Source organism: Anguilla rostrata, chromosome 14 (genome assembly GCF_018555375.3).
Source record: "Anguilla rostrata isolate EN2019 chromosome 14, ASM1855537v3, whole genome shotgun sequence".
In the NCBI taxonomy this organism is placed as follows: domain Eukaryota; kingdom Metazoa; phylum Chordata; class Actinopteri; order Anguilliformes; family Anguillidae; genus Anguilla; species Anguilla rostrata.
Genome location: NC_057946.1, coordinates 37,547,275 through 37,556,451, shown reverse-complemented (window position 1 = coordinate 37,556,451; position 9,177 = coordinate 37,547,275). Strand labels below are relative to the sequence as shown.

The 9,177-nt window shown below is 47.9% G+C and overlaps 1 long non-coding RNA gene across 1 annotated transcript; it reads left to right on the top strand.

The window, feature by feature from the left end:
- The first annotated feature begins 778 nt into the window (after positions 1-778).
- LOC135240084 (uncharacterized) lies at positions 779-2,398 on the top strand. Its single transcript, XR_010325580.1, has 3 exons — positions 779-1,386; positions 1,587-1,691; positions 2,109-2,398. It is a non-coding gene; the product is annotated as an uncharacterized LOC135240084 (long non-coding RNA).
- Positions 2,399-9,177: the final 6,779 nt, after the last annotated feature.

Sequence of the window (9,177 nt, the reverse complement as noted above, 5' to 3'; positions counted from 1 at the left end):
GGGGGGGAAGATGTTACCATGCAGAGGCTGTACCTTTAATGCACAGCACAGGCAGGCAAACCCTGTCCCTGCTAAGAACGCTCACCCGTCTGTTGAACTTTGACCTCTGCGCCGCTTCTCCGTAAATCCACATGAATGCTTGAAGGCCTTGCTGATACTTTTCGCCTATTTTCAGTGTGTTTCATTGTCAAAATTTCCAGGTGCAGTTCATTGCTCAAATGTGAAAAACTGATCAGTGGTATTAAACCAGGGGTGTTCAATCTTATTCGAAAAAGGGGCCAGTGTGGGTGCAGGTTTTTTTGTTTTAACCCAGCACTAGGTTCAACTAATTAACTAATCATGGTCTTCAATCAGACTTCCATAAGTAGAATTAGACGCCTTTGTGCTGGGCTAGAACAAAAGCCTGCACCCACACTGGCCCTTTTTGGATAAGACTGGACACCCTTGTATTAGACCACATGTGGTAGGGCGGATGGCACAAGTGTGAACATGTGACTGTGTGATTTTCATTATGTTTAAATACCTCTGAACTGTACATTCAATGTTTTACTAATGCATGCATGCTTTAATGGTGGCTGCAACAGCCTCAACATTACAGACAGCTGGCCAATGGGAGAGCAGGAATGTCTCACAATGTGAGTGTCATTGGCTGGCTTGATCAGCCGCTAGCTGACAGATCTAACGTATTTACCGCAGATTGCTGAAGATTCAATATGCGCTGCAAATGATACAGCTATTGTTCCTGCTTCTGAATGAATATATTTATATATATATATATTTCGCTATGTTGCAATCTGATGGATCCTGTGTACATGATGTTGTAATGTAGCATTGTCCAGTGTGTTCTAATAAGAGTCGCACTGACAACAGTAGTGGTATAAACAGAATCATTGGGATATTATGAATATAACCATTGCAATCATAATGTTGTTCGCACCAGAGTGAAGATTATTTGTTTTATAGAGGATAGAAGGATGCTTCAGCTTATGGGAAGTCGTCTGTTTATCATAAGCAAAGAAGCTGCCTGTAGACCTTCATCTGAGGAGCCAATGGATTCAAAATGGCCTATTTTAAATGTGTGCCTTATGGATAAGACGCGTGCTAAACAGAATGTTCTCTGCGCGCTAAGAATCTACTAATGTTCGCGATATAATAATCCGTGCGCACGAATTAAATAAGATTTCCCTGTCTTTTTTAGAGGATCCGTAGAAATAGGTCATTTTATGGTTACGATTTTTAAACTGGCGAAATGGATCACTAACTATTGATAGCTGAACGGGCTGTCTAACAGGTTTGTTCGCAAGTTAGCTGATCGGACACAGCAATACAACTTCGCCAGAATCAATGAAGTAATAGAAGATTTGTTTACGTGTTTTCTTTTGGAAGGTGCGCAATAATCATTCCATTTCGTCAATGAGAGCCGTTCAACTAATTTGCTTTCAGTGTTTGTCTAATGTAAAGCCGAAGCGTTAAACTTTGTACCGACCGCTTATAGAGAAAGTTTTCGTTGTGGTCTCTATTTAGAGGAACGTTGAATTTATTTTCTCATTTAAAAACAGCCTACTCATCCATGATTCATTAATCAGCTGTTTCTTGGATGTCCGTGAATCCGGGTGCTTCTGTCGATCCGGGGATATTCGATGGGGGATATTTCTCCAGCGCGCTGATACCACAGACGTCTGAAACGAGATGTGAGGCCTGTACATTGTTTTTTTTTTTTTTTTTGGTTTACATTCCGATCTGCTGTCTACAATATAGTCTACAATTTACAATGCTATCTGCAGCCTGCAATACAATCACATTTTGTATGTGGCTGCTGAAGGCATACGAATCTCCCGTTCTATTCGCCAATGAAAGCTTTAAAAAGAAAACGTTGTATTTGCTATTTCATGTTCGGTATGTCCGATTAAATATGAATGCAATAACAACATTAAATCAGTATTTTCAAAAAAAGTACGTTTGGAATTAAACATCAAAATTGAACATGCGTGAAGCTGCAGTGTGTATGTAAATACTTTGTGGCATGTTCGACTGATTCCTAAAGATTGGTGTTTTCAGTTGAGATTAAAAAGTATGTGTGCGTGTGTGTGTTTGTTGGTTTTCCACAGATAGGTTGGAAGAGAAGACGCCATCACCTATGGTTACAGGAGTAAGCATAAGTGATGGAGGCAAGTTACATGAGTAACAGGATCTTAATGGGTGGACAGGTGGTTAACTGGAGAATCAAGCTAATGGAAGTTACCTTGGAGACGGGTAAGAAGCTGTCCAGCAAAGATGTTTATAGAGTACATCAAGATGCACGGGTCAAAAATAAACCAATGATATTTCACATAATAGCCTATGTTCTATACGTAGTGCAATTTTCAAAGTAATTGACGGGGGGCATTTCACGTCGTGCTGTGAGCAGGGAAATGGATTAACAGAGAAACTAAAAATTATATATGTTCATATCAACTCTGGTAGAGTGATTTTAACTCAGAGTACACATTGTCCCTATTGGGTGCTCTTTAAGCAGATTTGACGCTCAGGCTTTTTACTGTGTAATCACACAGGGTGATGATATTTAAAGAAAGCACATCTGTACGGGACATTCTAGTTTATGGGCAAATAAATGCGCAGATTTAATACCTTGCAAAAAATAAGACAAGACAAGTGCATAATAGATGTGCTCGTCAGGCTATGGAATGAAACGTCCAGTGCGGTGTGATTGGTGTACCAGGCTGTGGTATGTGTGTGTATCCTTCAGCTCAAATTTAGTCCATGCGGTGACAGTGCCACGTGCGGCTGCGCCTGCAATACACCATGTCCTGTAAAACTCTCGTTTCCTGGTAGGATGCCAGGGCCACAACTGCTTCGAGATGGTCTAACTCTCAGTGACACACGTGCATAGGAAATCAATTGTGTTTTGATTGGGGAAAATGCCCGGGTGTTTAGATTAATCAACTTTAGTTGGAATTAGACACTGACAGCGCGGTTTAGGATGGGCGTTTTGTCACATGTGATATGGTTTTTAATCATTCAGTATTTTTCTTTTTTCCCGAGTGGACACGGGCCTGCTGCTTTCGAGCGTCCGTGTGGATACGTGTCGTGTGTGTATGCGTGCGTGTTTGTTTGATGAACCATCACTTATTTCAAAAGTTTAAATATAAAGAAAGTTTCGAACAAACAGGACAAATGTTTTAATGCTCAAACCCTCACATTGAATGTTTACTATTACCAGGATGAGGCTGTTGGCTTTAAAATGATTTCTAAGCGGCACCAGCAGTTATGAAATGCGTTGTGTGCAAGTCTGTGCGTGCGTGTGTGTGTGTTTTCTCTTTATGATTGTTGACTGTAATGGTTGCTAGGCACTGAGTAAGCACTTCCTGTTTATATTTATAATAAATTGTGGCGATGGGGTGCAAAAGTAAGAGACGCAGTGAGTCGCAGCTAATCGTCCCGCCGCGGAGCGTGCATAAGCTCGTGACGGCGTTTCTCGCGGAAACGCTGCGGTTTGTCATAATTCACGGAAGCCTGTGCCATAAACGTCTCGCATAGCCTTGCTTCTGCTCTAAAAACTGGAGAAAAGTTATCGAAACAGCTTCCTGTTTTATGTAATTTTTTTCATATTCATTAATTTCACTGCCCAGATTTATACGCGCAGTTGCCCGTGAGGTTCCTTTGAGCAAATCATCGCTTTAATTATTTTAACTGAGGCTTGGGTATATCCACAGAGGTGAAAAGAACGAGGTGCTTGACTCCAATTAGTAAATCGATTGACACTATAAGGAGGTGATGGAAATTATTTGAAATATCAGCTCTTTAAATTTATTTTTCAAATTTATCTTATCATTTTATAGATTTTCCGGAGGATGCACTTGCGGTCATTTTGGCCAGTCGTTTTGATCGTTAGTGATCCATAAACAGGGTGTGGCAGAAGGGCTCGAGGCAGTGCTTTCTGTTTGAATAACAAACTGTAATCGTCAGCTGATTATTTAAAGGAAAACGCTGAAGCATAACCTTATGACAAGATAAAGGAACTGATTCTTTTAGACATCTTTTAATTTCATTTTCCTTTCTTCCCCAGTTTGTAATCGTAATATTAGGTCTGTTACACCATTTTAGCGTCCTCTGTCACAAAAGCCCACGGGTCTCTCAAAAGAATATGCATATTTGTCATATTGAATGACAGGGGCTCTTCTAGTTTGATTTTGGGTATGCTGCTGTTCATTCAGTGTAGTATATGCGCATATGGGTGTTGTTTATGTTTGTACAACTTTAATGTTATCTAGGATCATTGACAAGGACAGTTTGTGCTTCTTGAATTGCTCTCTTGGGACTATATTTTCATGGCTGGATATTGCACTCATCCGATCTTTTCATTGTGTTATGATTTCAGTAAGTGTGTGTTGTTGTGTGTTGTGTGTGTGTTGCGTCCTGTTATGTGATGTTGTGTGTTGTATGTATGTGTGTGTGTGAGTGTGTTTAAGTGTGTGTTGTATGTGTGTGTGAGTGTGTTTATGCGTGTGTGTGTGTGTGTGTGCGTGTGAGGATTGTGTTCATGCGTTGTGTAGTGTGTATGTAGTGTGTGTGTGAGTGAGTGTGATGTGTGAGTGTGTTGTGTGTGTGTGTGTGAGTGTGTGTGGTGTGTGTGTGTGTGTGTGTGGTGTGTGTGTGTGTGTGTGGTGAGTGTGTGTGTGGTGTGAGTGTAGTGTGAGTGTGTGTGTGTGTAGGTGAGTGTGTGTGTAGTGTGAGTGTGTGTGTGTGTGTGTGTGTGGTGTGTGTGTGTGTGATGTGTGTGAGTGTGTGTGTGTGTGTGTGTGTGTGTGTGTGTGTGTGTGGTGTGTGTGTGAGTGTGTGAGTGTGTGTGTGTGGTGTGTGTGTGTGGGTGTGTGTGTGTGGTGTGTGTGTGTGTGTGTGTGTGAGTGTGTTAGTGTGGTGTGAGTGTGTGTGAGTGTGTGTGTGCGTGTGTGTGTGTGTGTGAGTGTGTGTGGGGCAGCTGGGTCAGCTCCTAATCGTGTTGCTCCAGTCTCACGCCCGTAATCCCTGCAGGGGGCCCTGGCTGGGCTGTAATCCTGGGGCCCGTTCTCTCCTGCAGATGCTCTCCTTAAGCAGCCCAGAAGAACTGCAGCCAGCTCTAATTCCCCTCAGACTGGAGTAAGAGGTAGAAGCCTTACACACACACTCTCACACACGCACACACAACACACACACATGCATAAACACACTCACACACACACATACACGCACACACACCCACCACACACACCCTTCAGCCGATAAGGCAAACCCGGCTCCATAAGCTTTTCCAGAATCGCGGATGATCCCCAAAGATTGTTATCTCTGCCGCACAAGCTCCTCTACACGACTCCCTCCCTCCTTCACTTCTCCACTCTAAACGGAGACCCGCTTGTCTGAGCTCCTTCTGCTCTCCCTTTTCCTATTTTCGAGATATTTGACGCGACCCTCTGGCTGTGGCCCTGACAGCACCTGCCTGTGAGCGACGCCTGATTCCGTACTGGGGACAGGGCAGCACAGGAGATCTACAGGAGAGGGAGCAGCACAGGAGAGCTACAGGAGAGGGAGCAGCACAGGAGAGCTACAGGAGAGGGAGCAGCACAGGAGAGCTACAGGAGAGGGAGCAGCAGAGGAGGCAGGAAGCTACAGGTGAGGGTGCAGCACAGGAGAGCTACAGGAGAGGGAGCAGCACAGGAGAGCTACAGGAGAGGGAGCAGCACAGGAGAGCTACAGGAGAGGGAGCAGCACAGGAGAGCTACAGGAGAGGGAGCAGCACAGGAGAGCTACAGGAGAGGGAGCAGCACAGGAGAGCTACAGGAGAGGGAGCAGCACAGGAGAGCTACAGGTGAGGGAGCAGCACAGGAGAGCTACAGGAGAGGGAGCAGCACAGGATAGCTACAGGAGAGAGGAGCAGCACAGGAGAGCTACAGGAGAGGGGGCAGCACAGGAGAGCTACAGGAGAGGGAGCAGCACAGGAGAGCTACAGGAGAGGGAGCAGCACAGGAGAGCTACAGGTGAGGGAGCAGCACAGGAGTGCTACAGGTGAGGGAGCAGCACAGGAGAGCTACAGGTGAGGGAGCACCACAGGAGAGCTACAGGAGAGGGAGCAGCACAGGAGAGCTACAGGAGAGGGAGCAGCAGAGGAGAGCTACAGGAGAGGGAGCAGCAGAGGAGAGCTACAGGTGAGGGAGCAGCACAGGAGGGCTGCAGGAGAGGGGGCAGCACAGGAGGGCTGCAGGAGAGGGAGCAGCACAGGAGAGATACAGGAGAGGGGCAGCACAGGAGAGCTACAGGAGAGGGAGCAGCAGAGGAGAGCTACAGGAGAGGGAACAGCACAGGAGAGCTACAGGAGAGGGAGCAGCACAGGAGAGCTACAGGAGAGGGGCAGAAGAGGAGAGCTACAGGAGAGCTACAGGTGAGGGAGCAGCAGAGGAGAGCTACAGGAGAGGGGGCAGCACAGGAGGGCTGCAGGAGAGGGGGCAGCACAGCGTGTTTCTGAAGACAGGGAGACAGCTATTAAACTGCTGAAGTCCTGTGTGTACCTGGCAGGAACTAATGCAGTTACACCTTGAGAAATGCTGGCTGATACTGCCCCTGGTGACAGTCCAGGTGTCATAATTCTCTGTCCTTGTCCCTCTCTCTCTCTTTCTCTCTCTCTCTGTCTCGCTCTCTCAATTCTATTCAATTAAGGCCAGCTAAGTTCTTTGGCATGAGAAGAATACACTTTTTTTAACACTTAAAAAACCTACCTACCTACCTAAACACAATCCAAGCAATGTGTAAAATTCACCCTCACCCTCTTCTACGAAACGTGAAGGTTTTACGGGAAAGTCCCTACCTCTGCGCTGATCACCTCAGTCCAAATTTAGGCATCACCTCCACCTGTGAATGAGGTTAGGGTTAGGGATGGACGAGAGGGGCGGTTTCCGTGGATACAGAGAAGACAAATGAGATGGCTTTTACCGGTTGGGGATGGCCTGAGAGGTTGTGTAGCAGAGAGGAGTGTGGGAATGGGAACCTGTGCTGAGGACGGAAAAGGGGGGGGGGGGCTGGGGGCGGGGGGGGGGGGGGTTAGGAGTGTGTTGGGGTGGGGTGGGGGTTAAAGGGGGAAGGGGGGGGGAGATGAGAGCAGCGGCTCCATTTTTCACAGCAGACAAAAACATTTGCCTGGGTATCAATTTGGAGCTCTGCCACAGTCTTCCTTTCCTGCTCCGTCATCCATCATTTTCCCTGCGCCCCCCCCCCCCCCCCCCCCACCCCCCCCGCCCCCCCCCCCACGCCCCCCCTCCTCCCTTCCATTTCCCTGCTCTACACCCCAGCCCTCTCACCCCCTGCCCCCCCCTCCCCACCCACCTGCAGGAAGGCACGTGTGCTCAGTGGAACGGGGGGGCGGGGGTGGTTGGGGGGGGGGGGGCGGTCTCCTCGCATTAGGCTCTGGTTCCGGGGCCCGCCCCCGCATCGCCCTCGTTATTGGCACCGTCCCCGCACCCTATCAGTCATCGCGGCTCCGTCATCCATCACGCACCGCGATCAATGGGACGCCAGGCATTCATCACCTGGGGGGGCGAGGGGCAAGGGGGGGGGGGGGCGCGCGAGGGGACGTGGTGAGGGGAAGGAAGTAGAGGAGCTGTGTTACTGAGGGGGAGGGGGGGGGAGAGATAGACGGAGGGAGAGAGAGAGAGAGAGAGTCAGAGAGAGAGGGAGAGAGAGAGATAGATGAGGTAGAGAGAAAGAGCGATAGATGGAGAGTCAGAGAGAGGGAGAGAGAGAGGGAAATCTGTTCTGGAGGCACTGTGGTAGCAGTGCTCTCCTCTCTCCTCAGCTTGGAGTGGGGGAGGTACGGAGGGAGAAAGGGAGGGAGGGATGGAGAAAGAGAGAGAGAGAGAGAGGGAGAGAGAGAAACACACACAGATAGAAAAGAGACATACAGTCTGGCAGAGGCAGAGGCAGAGGCAGTGGAATGTGTCCTGTTGGATGTCCAGGAAGACTCCAGAGTTTGTTTTCAATAAGCTGGTTTCGAGGAGGGTGTTCTTTCTGAAATGTAATGGACGTGGAGCCCAAAGCCCAATTGAGGCTAATTGCACCCCTTAGCTCTGCATCCTGCACCGCTACAACACCCTCTGTCCATTTGAATCATTCATTTAAGCAAGTTAACTTTGAGCTTTTCGGTTGTAGTGCGCACCAAATTTAATGGCCATTACAATAAAATAAACCTTTTTAAATGCCCGCTAAGAGTCTTAAATGGGGTTTTATTGGATTGATTTAGAACTCAAAGTTAGGCATATTAGGGGCATGCACAATGCACATCCAGAATCCGGTAGGGCTTACCCAAAATTATTTAATATTTTCGTATATTAAATAATATTCTATTTGATATGAGACTGGAGCTATGACTGAACCTTCCAAATTTGGTTAACAAGAAAAACGTGTCTTTAAAAACATCCAGCAAACTGTCAATCAGTCCCATGTGAAATTTACTGTTCAGCCGATACGTTTGCCTGGGGGGCGTGACATCGTGTGTGCTAAGTGTCTCCTGTGAGATTTAGAGTGGAGGCCTGTGAGAGGATCCAGTGGAGTGTTGGTGTGAAGCCACCAGACTCTGGACCATGCTGGACTGCTCTGGCTGCTCTAGTTGCTCTGGCTGCTCTGACTGCTCTGGACTCTGGGCTGATCTAGCTGCACTGAATCGCTTTGGCTGCTCTGACTGCTCTGGTTGTTTTAGCTGCTCTGGACAGCTGTAGCTGCTCTGACTGCTCTGACTACTCTGGCTGCTCTAGCTGCTCTAGGTGCTCTGACTGCTCTAGCTGCTCTGACTGCTCTGACTGCTCTGGGCTGCTCTGACTGCTCTGGCTGCTCCAGCTGCGACTGCTCTGGCTGCTCTAGCTGCTCTGGCTGCTCTGGTTGCTCTGACTGCTCTGGTTGCTCTGATTGCTCCGACTGCTCTGGCTGCTCTGGTTGCTCTAGCTGCTCTGACTGCTCTGACTGCTGTAGCTGCTCTGACTGCTCTGACTGCTCTGGCTGCTCTGTCTACTCTGGCTGCTCTGGCTGCTGTAGCTGCTCTAGCAGCTCTAGACCACTCCGGTTGCTCTTTGGAGAGAGGAACTCAGGCAGTGAGCAGTGGTTTTGTGTGCTTCTGTGCGTGCGTGCATGCGGTCGTGTTTGTGTGCGTGCTTGTATGTG